Raw genomic sequence first — 13,684 nt, forward strand, 5'->3', positions numbered from 1 at the left:
AATATAAATTATTGTTGTTTCCAATTTGATTTTAAAATAATTTTAAGCATTAAAAAACACAATTTGAATGAATTTTATTTTATTTTATCTTAACCATTCAAAAAAATTTTATCAGATTTTAACAATTTTTAACAATTTTTAACAATTTTTTACAACTTCTTACAATTTTTAACAATTTCGACAATTTTAACAATTTTTAATAATTTTTAACAATGTTTAAAAATTTTCAACAATTTTTAACAATTTTCAACAATTTTTAGCAATTTTTAGCAATTTTTAGCAATTTTTAACAATTTTTAACAATTTTTTACAATGTTTAACAATTTTTAACAATTTTTAACAATTTTTAACAATTTTTAACAATTTTGAACAATTTTTACAATTTTAACTATTTTTAGCAATTTTTATTTTTTAACAATTTTTAATTTTTTGTAACAATTTTTAGCAATTTTAAACAATTTACTACAATTTTAACAATTCTTAACATATTTTTAACAATTTTGAACATTTTTCCGAAAAAAATTGACAATTTTTAACAATTTTTGACAATTTTTAACAATTTTTATTAACTTTTAACAATTTTTAAACAATTTAAAATTTTTTTTCAATTTTTAATATTTTTTAACAATTTTTAACAATTTTTATCAATTTTTAACAATTTTTAACGATTTTTAACTATTTTTAATTTTTTTTAACAATTTTTAACAGTTTTTAACAATTTTTAACAATTTTTAACAATTTTTAACAATTTATTACAATTTATAACAATTTTTAACAAATTTTAACAATTTTTTAAAAAATTTAACAATTTTTAACAATTTTCAACAGTTTTTAACAATTTTTAACAATTATTAACAATTTTTTACAATTTTTAAAAAAATTTAACAATTTTTAACAATTTTCAACAATTTTTAGCAATTTTTAGCAATTTTTAGCAATTTTTAACAATTTTTAACAATTTTTCACAATGTTTAACAATTTTTAACAATTTTTAACAATTTTTAACAATTTTTAACAATTTTGAACAATTTTTACAATTTTTAACTATTTTTAGCAATTTTTATTTTTTAACAATTTTTAATATTTTGTAACAATTTTTAGCAATTTTAAACAATTTACTACAATTTTAACAATTCTTAACATATTTTTAACAATTTTGAACATTTTTCCGAAAAAAATTGACAATTTTTAACAATTTTTGACAATTTTAACAATTTTTAACAACTTTTAACAATTTTTAAACAATTTAAAAAAAATTATCAATTTTTAATATTTTTTAACAATTTTTAACAATTTTTATCAATTTTTAACAATTTTTAACGATTTTTAACTATTTTTAATTTTTTTTAACAATTTTTAACAGTTTTTAACAATTTTTAACAATTTTTAACAATTTTTAACAATTTATTACAATTTTTAACAATTTTTAACAAATTTTAACAATTTTTTAAAAAATTTAACAATTTTTAACAATTTTCAACAGTTTTTAACAATTTTTAACAATTATTAACAATTTTTAACAATTTTTTACAATTTTTTACAATTTTTAACAATTTTTAACAATTTTTAACAATTTTTAACAATTTTTAACAATTTTTAGCAATTTGTAACAATTTTTAACAATTTTTAGCAATTTGTAACAATTTTTAAAAATTTTTTTTACAATATTTAACAATTTAAAAAAAATTGAACAATTTTCAACAATTTTGAAGAATTTAGTCAATTTGCAATTTTTTTTCAACTTGTAAAACAATTTTGAAACCATTTTGAAACAATGTTGAAACAATTTTGAAACCATTTAGAAATCATTTTGAAACAATTTTGAAACAATTTTGAAACAATTTTGAAACAATTTTTAAACAATTTTTAAACAATTTTGAGACAATTTTGAAACAATTTTGAAACAATTTTGAAATAATTTGGAAACAATGTTGAAACAACTTTGAAAAATTTTGAAACAATTTTGAAACAAGTTTGAAACAATTTTGAAACAAGTTTGAAACAATTTTGAAACAATTTTGAAACAAGTTTGAAACAATTTTGAAACAAGTTTGAAACAATTTTGAAACAATTTTGAAACAATTTTGAAACCAATTTAAAACAATTTTGAAACAACTTTGAAACCATAAATTTAGAAACCATCTTGAAACAATTTTGAAACAATTTTGAAACAATTTTTGAAACAATGTTGAAACAATTTTGAAACAATTTTTAAAAAGTTTTGAAACAATTTTGAAACAATTTTGAAACCAATGTTGAAACATTTTTGAAACAGCTTTGAAACAATTTTAAACATTTTTGAAACAATTTTGAAACAACTTTGAAACCATTTTGAAACAATTTTGAAACAATTTTGAAACAATTTTGAAAGAATTTTGAAACAATTTTGAAACAATTTTGAAACAATTTTGAAACAATTTTGAAACAATTTTGAAACAATTTTGAAACAATTTTGAAACAATTTTGAAACAATTTTGAAACAATTTTGAAACAATTTTTAAACAATTTTTGAACAATTTTTAAACATTTTTCAAATTTTTCACATTTTTTGAATTTAAAAAAATTGACACAAATTTAAACAGATTTGGAACAACTCTAAAAAAATTTTGAAACAGTTTTCGAAAAAATGTAAATTAATTTTGAATCACTTATAAAACAATTTTGAACTTTAAAATAATTTGATACATGTTTGAATCAATTTTGAAACAATTTAAACCTTCGATCATTTTTTAAACTTTTTTAACAATTTTAAAACAATCAAATTTCAAAAATTATATTAGTGAACTTAATTTCCCAATTCTCATTTTTCTTTTGTATTTTTGAACATTAATTTAAACTCACTCGATTTTTTTGCCATAAATCTTGGCAGAGCTCCCAGAATTTCAGTAAATAGAATTTATCGGAACAAAAAAAACCGCTACACTGCCCACCATTGAAAAAACGGCTAATATCCACTTTTGGCAAAAACGAGATATTAGCACCAGGTGGTAGAGGACGTTCCAACGCATCTTCTGGAACTTGAATTTTACTGAAATAGTGTCTAAACTTGGCTGCCGATGCGAAAAACCAAACTATTAGCCGTTACTCTTATGGGAAATTACCTTGACGGAGATTTTGTGTCAATCACTAAAACGCGTTTTTCTCGGAATACTTGATTTGGCATAATAGCCGAATTTTCAATTATGGGCAGTACATTAGACCTTATATATTTCATAAATCAAAATCGTGTGGTGATATCTTACGACATGGTTGCCAGATTATCAATCTTCTTGATTTGACGAAAAGGTTGACAATATCAATTAATTTAAAAGAACAGGATTACAAAAGTCGGACAAATTATTTATTTTACTTCGAGTTGGTTGAAAAAAAAATCCAGCTTCCTGTTCAGCGAATAATTAAAAACAGGGTTGCCAGATGTTCAATACATTTAACTAATAAAGTAATTCATACTTGAAAACTGTCCAGCGTAATATGTTCATCAGAAATCACAAAATGCACTTTTTGGCAATTTTATGAATAAAAATCTTTAATAAATATCTTTAAAAATTAATGTTTTTTAAGGGACTCTAAGGTTTTCATAAATATAAACAAGACAATGCAACCAGCTTTTGTTTTTAACAATTTTTAACAATTTTTAACAATTTTTAACAATTTTTAAGAATTTTTAACAATTTTTAAACAATTTTTTACAATTTTTAACAATTTTTTATAATTTTTGCAATATTTACTATTTTGAAACAATTTTGAAACAATTTTAAAACAATTTTGAATTTTGGGATTTAAATAGGCCTATAACCAAACCTTCGTGATTGCGTTTTGCTCTCAGTTTTAAGCCGCCTTTAGTTTCCAGCTTGGGGCGCCCACTTAACGTTAGAAAGTGTTTAACAATGTCGGAAAATGAGATTTAGCCTATGATTAACCTCTCCTCTCCACCCCTCACACGTGTCAGTTCAAGTGAGTTAATTTTACCCAGTTTTGCTCTCTCGAACCCCTCTCGCAACACGCCATGAAAAACAAATGCTAAAACACTGAACCAAATCAGCCTCCCCAAATCAGAACTAATTTAATCACACACCACATAGTTACTCTTCAAGGCCGGTTTGCGAGGCGCAGTAGGCCGTGGCGCGCAAGATTGATTACGCTTGGAGGGCACGAAAGATTTCAACGACTTTGAGCTGCGCCGATAAGCGACGAACCTTGGTTTTTTTTTCTTTTCGGAAGGAAGAGTTTTTTTTTCAACTTTTCCGGCGTCAAATGATTAAATTATGACTAAGGCCACTTCGGAAAAGGAAACGCTTGCCGCAAAGACGTCACTTCGTGGCCGAGTGAACTTTATGGTTTGTTTTAGGAAGCATGTCAGGGTAGAAATTACACCGGGAGAAAAAAAAATCGGCTCTCAGATGTTGGCGACTAAAAGATCGTAAACGGTCTGGTAGAGCATATGTTTCGCTAATTTAGCGGTGAATTATGAGCGCACCAGGTTTCACCCTGCGCTAATTAATGCGACTAAATTTGGAAGCAAGAAAAAATAATTTTTGAAGGCTCAAGAAACGTGCGGGAAATTTAAGCCAGGGGAAAATGGTCGTTAAACCGTTGAAGCGCTTAGTCGGTGATTAAAGTTTATGAGGTGCGGCTTTTGGGACATGTTTTAGCGTTAAAAAACGATTTTCGGCAATTAGAAAGACTTTTTTGCTAAGAAAGGTAGAGTTTTCAATTTTAATTACCGTTAAGATTATGTGCAAATTTATTTCAGTGTATTACAATTTGACAGTTTTGAAGTGTTGCCAGTAATTTGGTTTGAAATAAACTAAATAATTTCAAACTAAAAAAAAAAAAAAAAAAAACAGGAAACATAAATATACACCAAAACATCAAGGAAATCGACCAAAGTCACCAACAAACATCAACAGCATTGTCCAAAATTATCAATTCGGCATTCAGCGGTCAGCAATAAAATCACTCCTTCATGGCTGACCAAGTTTCGTACACTACACGTGGCCTACTAATTGATGGTGCTGTATGGTTTTTATGACGCGTTTTTTTTAAGCTGGACAAAGCCTACTTCTGTCAGAGCGACCGGCAGTCATCGTAAAATATTAAGTTAAGGAAGGCCACGCTTGGACAACTCGGGGACGCAACTATGAGGCGAGGAACATTTTTTGACGGGGTTTCTGGGACAAAATTTATCATTTTAATTTTTTCCTGTCAGAATCCTTTATGGACATTAGAGAACTTAAAAAATGAAAATAAGCCGTTTTCAATTGTTTAAACATAAAAAATTACACAAAAATGAGTCCTTAAAATAAAATTATGTGAATTACATGTGCATTTGATAAAAATGTTTGAATCAGCAACTAAAATTCAAATAAAAATATTTAAAATCAATCCAGAGAATTCTGTGAATTAAAAAAATATTTTTTCGGGCAGCAATGGGCTTCATTACTAAAAGTTCCGTCAGTGGGGGTGACATTGGGTCTGGGGGGTGAGATTGGGTCAAAGTGATTTTTTACGGATTTTACCATTTCTCAGATTCTTTTCAATGAAACTGAATTCTGTTAAAAGGGTTGTGTAGGGGACATCTTAAGATGACCTCGCTGAAAAAAAATCGTTCCTAGAACATATCCTGTTATTTTGGCAGATGTCTAAAGTTCGGGTACGTTTTTGGCCAAAAATGACCTCTCGAAAAATCATTTTTCTAATATTTTTGTTAGAATTGCTCGAAAACTACCCAAGTGTTTGAAAATCTCCACTTCAAACATTGTAGCGTGTCAATACGATTCCCTCGAACAAGAAACGCTGTTGGATGACTTGTTTTTACCATATCTTTGTATTTCAGCATCATTTTAGTTTCATTTGACCCAATGTCAATTTTCGATGTTATTTAAATTGTTTTTGTTATTAAGAAATTTCGAGAGGTGTTTCGTTTTTTGACCCATAGTCACCCCCACTGACGGTTCTAAGATTTTTAAAGAATTTACTGTTAAATAATTCAGGTAAAATTGTGATAGAAAATTCATTTTAACAGAAACGTTTTTTGAATGAATTTCAAAAGTTCAAAATTTCTTGTGTAGTTTGGACGTGGTGCAAAGTTGTAAATTATTTCAATCTAAATCGTCTGTTTTTTTTCAGAGTAAATAAGCACAATGTAAGCAATTTTTATAGTTTAAGATAATTAAAAATTGTGAAAATTCTTTAAAATGGTTAAAAATGGTTAAATGTTGTTTAATTTTATAAATATGGTAAAAAAATGTTTTAATTATGGATAATTGTTAAAAACTGTTATTTTTTATAATCTCAAAAATTGTAAAAATGGTTAATAACTGTTATAAAACTGAATTTAAAAATTGTTAAAAATTGTTAACAAAAGTTTTATATTTGAGTTTCAAAATAATTTCAAAATTCATTAAACAATTCTCTCATGCTCATGCTAATGCTCAATTTCAAAATTGTTTTAAAAATGTTTTAAAATTGTTATTAAACTGTGTTTCAAAATTGATTCAAAATTGTTTCTAAATTCTTTAAAAAGTGTTTTGAAATTGTTTTAAAATTGCTTCAAAATTGTCTGAAAATTTTTAGAAATTGTTTCATAATTGTTTCAAAACTGTTTCAAAACTGTTTCAAAATCTTTTCAAAGCTGTTTAAAAATTGTTTCAAAAATGTTCGATAATTGTTTTTGAATTGTTTAATTTTTTTCAATTTTTTCTTAAAATTGTTTCAAAGTTGTTTCAAAATTGTTTCAAAATTGTTTTTAAATTGTTTAAATTTTTTTTCATTTTTTTCACAATTTTTTTTAAACTTGTTTCAAAATTGTTTCAAAATAGTTTCAAAATTGTTTGAAACTTGTTTCAAAATTGTCTCAAATTTGTTTCTACATTGTTTCAAAATTGTTTTAAAATTGTTTCTACATTGTTTCAAAATTGTTTCAAAATTATTTCAAAATTGTTTAGGCACTTGAATTGATGCTAATATTTAAAATAGTTTTTGTCCCTCGGCCCTGGCCAAGGTCAAGGTGGGGGTTGCAAAAAATAAAAAAATAAAAAAATTTAAATAACAGGCCATAGTCTTCACATTTAAATGAAAAACTAACTTAATCAACCTATGTGGTTGATGCCTTCCTCACTTTTTACCAACAATGGGTAATATGAGTGGTTTGGACACATATTTAAGCTATTTTTTAGGCCCAGAAAAATAAGAACACAGATATAACTTAAGTTGTCATAACTCGAGACAGGGTTGCCAGATCTTCAATTATGTGGACTCGATGGAAAGGTCTCTAGATTACTTAACCAACGATGGGTCGGATGATGGATCCGGACATCGTTTACTTACATTAAAGTGAGATCCGGCTTCAAAAAAGTACATAAATATCACTTAAGTGGTCATAACTCAAAACAGGGTTGCCAGATCTTCAATTATGTGGATTCGTTGGAAAGGTCTCTTGATTACCTAACCAACGATTGGTCGGATGATGGATCCGGACATCGTTTACTTACATTTAAGTAAGATCCGGCTTCAAAAAAGTACATAAATATCACTTAAGTGGTCATAACTCGAGACAGGGTTGCCAGATCTTCAACGTTGTAGACTCGTTGGAAAGATCTCTCGATTACCTAACCAATGATGGGTCGGATGATGGATCCGGACATCGTTTACATGCATTTAAGTGAGATCCGGCTTCAAAAAAGTACATAAATATCACTTAAGTGGTCATAACTCGAGACAGGGTTGCCAGATCTTCAATTATGTGGACTCGTTGGAAAGGTCTCTTGATTACCTAACCAACAATGTGTCGGATAATGGTTCCGGACATCGTTTACATACATTTAAGTGAGATCCGGCTTCAAAAAAGTACATAAATATCACTTAAGCGGTCATAACTCGAGGCAGGGTTGCCAGATCTTCAACGTTGTAGACTCGTTGGAAAGATCTCTCGATTACCTAACCAATGATGGGTCGGATGATGGATCCGGACATCGTTTACATGCATTTAAGTGAGATCCGGCTTCAAAAAAGTACATAAATATCACTTAAGTGGTCATAACTCGAGGCAGGGTTGCCAGATCTTCAACGTTGTAGACTCGTTGGAAAGATCTCTCGATTACCTAACCAATGATGGGTCGGATGATGGATCCGGACATCGTTTACATGCATTTAAGTGAGATCCGGCTTAAAAAAAGTACATAAATATCACTTAAGTAGTCATAACTCGAGGCAGGGTTGCCAGATCTTCAATTATGTAGACTCTTTGGAAAGGTCTCTTGATTACCTAACCAACGATGGGTCGAATGATGGATCCGGACATCGTTTACATGCAGTTAAGTGAGATCCGGCTTCAAAAAAGTACATAAATATCACTTAAGTGGTCATTACTCAAAGCAGGGTTGCCAGATCTTCAATTATGTAGACTCGTTGGAAAGGTCTCTAGATTACCTAACTAACAATGTGTCGGATAATGGTTCCGGACATCGTTTACATACATTTAAGTGAGATCCGGCTTCAATAAAAGTACATAAATATCACTTAAGTGGTCATAACTCGAGACAGGGTTGCCAGATCTTCAACGTTGTCGACTCGTTGGAAAGGTCTCTTTATTACCAAACCAATTATGGGTCGGATGATGGATCCGGACATCGTTTACATGCAGTTAAGTGAGATCCGGCTTCAAAAAAGTACATAAATATCACTTAAGTGGTCATAACTCGAGACAGGGTTGCCAGATTTTCAATTATGTAAACTCGTTGGAAAGGTCTCTTGATTACCTAACCAATAATGGGTCGGATAATGGTTCCGGACATCGTTTACATACATTTAAGTGAGATCCGGCTTCAAAAAAGTACATAAATATCACTTAAGTGGTCATAACTCGAGACAGGGTTGCCAGATCTTCAATTATGTGAACTCGTTGGTAAGGTCTCTTGATTACCTAACCAATTATAGGTCGGATGATGGATCCGGACATCGTTTACATGCAGTTAAGTGAGATCCGACTTCAAAAAAGTACATAAATATCCTTTAAGTAGTCATAACTCGAGACAGGGTTGCCAGATTTTCAATTATGTAAACTCGTTGGAAAGGTCTCTTGATAACCTAACCAACAATGGGTCGGATAATGGTTCCGGACATCGTTTACATACATTTAAGTGAGATCCGGCTTCAAAAAAGTACATAAATATCACTTAAGTGGTCATAAATCGAGACAGGGTTGCCAGATCTTAAATGTTGTGGACTTGTTGGAAAGGTCTCTTGATTACCTAACCAACGATGGGTTGGATGATGGATCCGGACATCGTTTGCATGCATATAATTGAGATCCGGATATATGTGAAAACACATTTTTATACATAACTTTTGAACTACTTATCGAAACTTCAAACAATTCAATAGCGATGTATGGGACCCTAAACCAAGTCGAATGCAACTGGTTCGATCAAAATCGGTTCAGCCAGTGCTGAGAAAACTTGGCAAGATTTTTGAACACATACATACATAGACACACACACACATACACACACACACACACATACACACACACAGACATTTGTTCAGTTTTCGATTCTGAGTCGATATGTATACATGAAGGTGGGTCTTCGAGGTTTTAATAAAAAGTTCATTTTTAGAGCAGGATTATAGCCTTACCTCAGTGAGGAAGGCAAAAAGTGTTTTAAAATGCATTTTACACCAGTTGTTTTGCAATCATTAGTTTTCAAAAAATCTAAGATCTGTCAATAACAAAAAATGTATCGAAAAAAAAGATTTTGCATCGAAAATTTTCAAAATTGTTTCAAAATTGTTTCAAAATTGTTTCAAAATTGTTTCAAAATTGTTTCAAAATTGTTTCAAAACTGTTTAAAAATTGTTTCTCAATTGTTTTAAAATTGTTTTATAATTGTTTCAAAACTCTTTCAAAATTGTTTCAAAATTGTTTGGAAATGGTTTCAAAATTGTTATTTTAATATTTTCAAAATTATTTAAAAATTAATTTCAAAGTGTTTAAATTTTTCCAAAATTGAATCAAAATTATATAAAAATAGTTTCAAAATAGTTTCAAAATTGTCTCAAAATTGTTTCAAAATTGTTTCAAAATTGTTTCAATACTGTTTCAAAATTATTTCAAAATTGTTTCAAAATTTCATCAAAAGTGTTTCAAAATTGTTTCAAAATTGTTTCATAATTGTTTCAAAATTGTTTCAAAATTGTTTCAAAATTGTTTCAAAACTGTTTAAAAATTGTTTCTCAATTGTTTTAAAATTGTTTTATAATTGTTTCAAAACTCTTTCAAAATTGTTTCAAAATTGTTTGGAAATGGTTTCAAAATTGTTATTTTGATATTTTCAAAATTATTTAAAAATTAATTTCAAACTGTTTAAATTTTTCCAAAATTGTATCAAAATTATTTAAAAATAGTTTCAAAATTGTTTCAAAATTGTCTCAAAATTGTTTCAAAATTGTTTCAAAATTGTTTCAAAATTGTTTCAATACTGTTTCAAAATTGTTTCAAAATTGTTTCAAAATTCTGTCAAAATTTCATCAAAAGTGTTTCAAAATTGTTTCAAAATTGTTTCATAATTGTTTCAAAATTGTTTCAAAATTGTTTCATAATTGTTTCCAAATTGTTTTTAAATTGTTTCATAATTGTTTCAAAACTGTTTTAAAATTGTTTAAAAATTAGTTGAAAATTGTTTCAAAACTGTTTGAAATTATTTAAAAATTGTTTCAAATTTGTATCAAAACGTTTGAAAATTATTTTAAAATTGCTTCAAAATTGTTTCAAAATTGTTTAATTTTTTTTTAAATTTTTTTTAAAAATTGTTTCAAAATTATTTCGAAATTGTTTCAAAATTGCATCAAACATGTTACAAAATCGTTTCAAAATTGTTTCAAAATTGTTACAAACTTGTTACAAACTTGTTTCAAAATTGTTTCCAAATTGTTTCAAAACTGTTTAAAAATTGTTGCAAAGTTGTTTCAAAATTGTTTAAAATTGTTTTTAAATTGTTTCAAAATAGTTTAAAAATTGTTAAAAAGTTGTTTCAAAATTGGTTCAACGTTGTTTGAAAATTTTCAAAATTGTATAAAATTATTTAAAATTGTTCAAAATTGTTTAAAATTATCAAAATATGTATGAAATTGTTTGACATGGTTCAAAACAAAATAATTTTACCTAAAAAAGTTAAAATTTGCAAAAAATGATAAAAGTTATCAAAATAAAAAAAAAAAACAAAATAAGTTGAAAACTGCTTACATTTTTTTTTAAATTTGTTTCAAAATTGTTTTGAAATTGTTTCAAATTTTTTAAAGTTGTGTAAAATTGTTCAACACTGTTTAAAGATGTTTGAAATTGTTTAAATTTGTTTAATTTATTTTAAATTGTTTAAAATTTGTAAAAATTGCTATACGTTGTGTAAATAGTTTCAAATTCTTTGAAATTTTTTAAAATTGTTACAATTTGCATATTTTTAAAGTGATTAAGTTTGTTGAAAATTGTTTGAAACTTTTAATAATGGTTTGAAATCGTGAATATTGAAATAGTTAATTCAAAATTAAATATTTTTTAAAATAATTCTTCTGAATGACTTAAAAATTGATTTAAACTCATTATATTGCCTTACTATTGAAAATTGCATTTCTAATTCGTTCAAATTTTTTTAAATTGTTCTTTTTTGGTTGAAAAATTGATTGAAATAAAAAAAATTAATAAATATAAAAAAAATCAAAAAATGTTGACAAATATAAAAAAATATTGAAAATTACATGAAATTGTTAAAAATTGTACATAAAGGATTACAAATGATATTTTTTAAACTAATTAAAATAGTTTTGAAATTTGATTAAAATTTGTGGAAATTGTTTAACGTTGTTTAAAATAAACAGAATTGTTTGACATTACTTAAATGCTCTAAAATGAATAAAACTGCTTTAAAATGTGAAAAATATTCGAAATGTGGTTGAAATTGTATAAAAAATAATTTAGACTTTAACGAAATTAGTATAAATTGTATTATTTGTGTTTTTCTTCACGAAAACTTCTGCTTCATTTAGTATTGAGCTCGTCTTGAAGCAATAATTCACACAAGTTTGTTTTTTTCAGCCGCGAGAACTACATTTTAGTTACTTTTTGTGCAAAGCTCTCTCAGCTGTAAGAAAAATTAGCCTGCACCCTGCCTCTGGCAAAGGTCAACCCATCAGAAGAGATTAACTTATCAATCAAACAAAAAAAAAACCCCCAGAGTCGGAACTCGTCAACCCCCCGTTCGTCTGAAGCGGGGGGCTCGCCAAAGATGATTATTATTAGTCTTCTGATGAGGAAACTACCGACTCTGAAAGCAATCATCCCACACAATGACAACAAAAGGCGCCCGGAAAATTGCCTCTTTTTTAACGCTATTTAGACGCCATTTGTTAAGCCGATGGTGCGGCCATCTTGAAATGTCAAAGAGGCAGGAAAAACGGCCCCTCCTTTGGACGAGGAATGAAAGTGATAATTTAAAAGCAAATTAACACTCATCAAACATCGTGCTAATAGAAAGAAATCTTGCGGGGAGATAAAGTGGAAACGTTTGCACTGACCAACAAATGGCACAACAGTGCGGGAATTGAGAAATTAAAGAGTCAAACACGTGTGTGTTTGGCGAGGGAAATGGCTCCGGGCGTTGGAACTGGTAGTACGAAGAACCTCACGAACTCCACACGCTGGGATAGAGCAATTATGAGTGCCAGTTGTAATTCGATTAGTTGGCTAGCATTCAAATTAGACGGAATGCCGCCGACAAAGCTGGGGCTCGGAAAGTTCAGCCTGAGATGCAACTGGATTGAGAGGTTGTTTGAGCTGTGAAGACATTGTTGGAAACAAACCTCACAAAAACTCACAGAATTTCACAAAATTACACACAAATATAAGTGTGATATTTTAAACTTATTTTTAATCCATTACGTTAACTAGTTTGTTTTAAATGACATTAATCGTCAGCTCAATTTCAACGGAAGTGTCGCGATCATTCCCCGCTGATCTACCGACTCCTGATCCGATCGTTCAGAAATTTCCCATGCCCAACGCTCTTTCTCTCACCCCTCAAAGCTAGATAAATTATCATCAATCCCGCCTCCGGCGGTGAACATTTCCGAAATCTTAAGCCAACCGATCGCGATCGCAACCGAGGATTTCCTCCGCGACTTTGACCAAATCGGCCAGAGGAAATCGGCGGGTTCGTCGCTGCGCGCCGCGTCGCCACGCGTTGATGTCACCGCACGAAATTCAGTCTCTCTGCTCGAGTTTTGAGACGATTTTAAATCTTTCTTTTTGTTTCCTGACTTGCGCCGGTGATCTTTTCGGTGACGGGCAGGGCAGTGTGACAAATTTCACCTTGGGTTCTACTTTTTAAGTGTTTTGTTTTAAAAGTAAGTTGCGCGCTCTCGCGTAATTTAATATTGTTCTTTTGCTTGCATTTGTCTGCTGGCTATTCTGATTGTGAGGGTCACAGCAAGCCTTGGAAATATAATCGTGCAACTTGAGGTCCCCGCGTCTCTCCAGTAAGTCGGTAGTTTAAGTGACTTAAGAAGAGAGCGCAAAAGGAGATCACCTAATTAATTCTTTTTTATTATATTTATATAAACGAATATCAGCCGCTGTAAATCTAGGGGGGGACTTGGTCACTGGGTAAATTCTCGTTTTTATTGTTTTGAACCG

General features: G+C 28.8%; 1 protein-coding gene across 1 annotated transcript in view; it reads right to left on the minus strand.

Annotated features, from left to right (window-relative positions):
- The window catches only part of LOC6048763 (M-phase inducer phosphatase), a 221,842-nt gene that overhangs the window by 193,687 nt on the left and 14,471 nt on the right, over positions 1-13,684 (minus strand). The gene's annotated exons all lie outside the window — the stretch shown is intronic.

Source organism: Culex quinquefasciatus, chromosome 3 (assembly GCF_015732765.1).
Source record: "Culex quinquefasciatus strain JHB chromosome 3, VPISU_Cqui_1.0_pri_paternal, whole genome shotgun sequence".
NCBI lineage: Eukaryota > Metazoa > Arthropoda > Insecta > Diptera > Culicidae > Culex > Culex quinquefasciatus.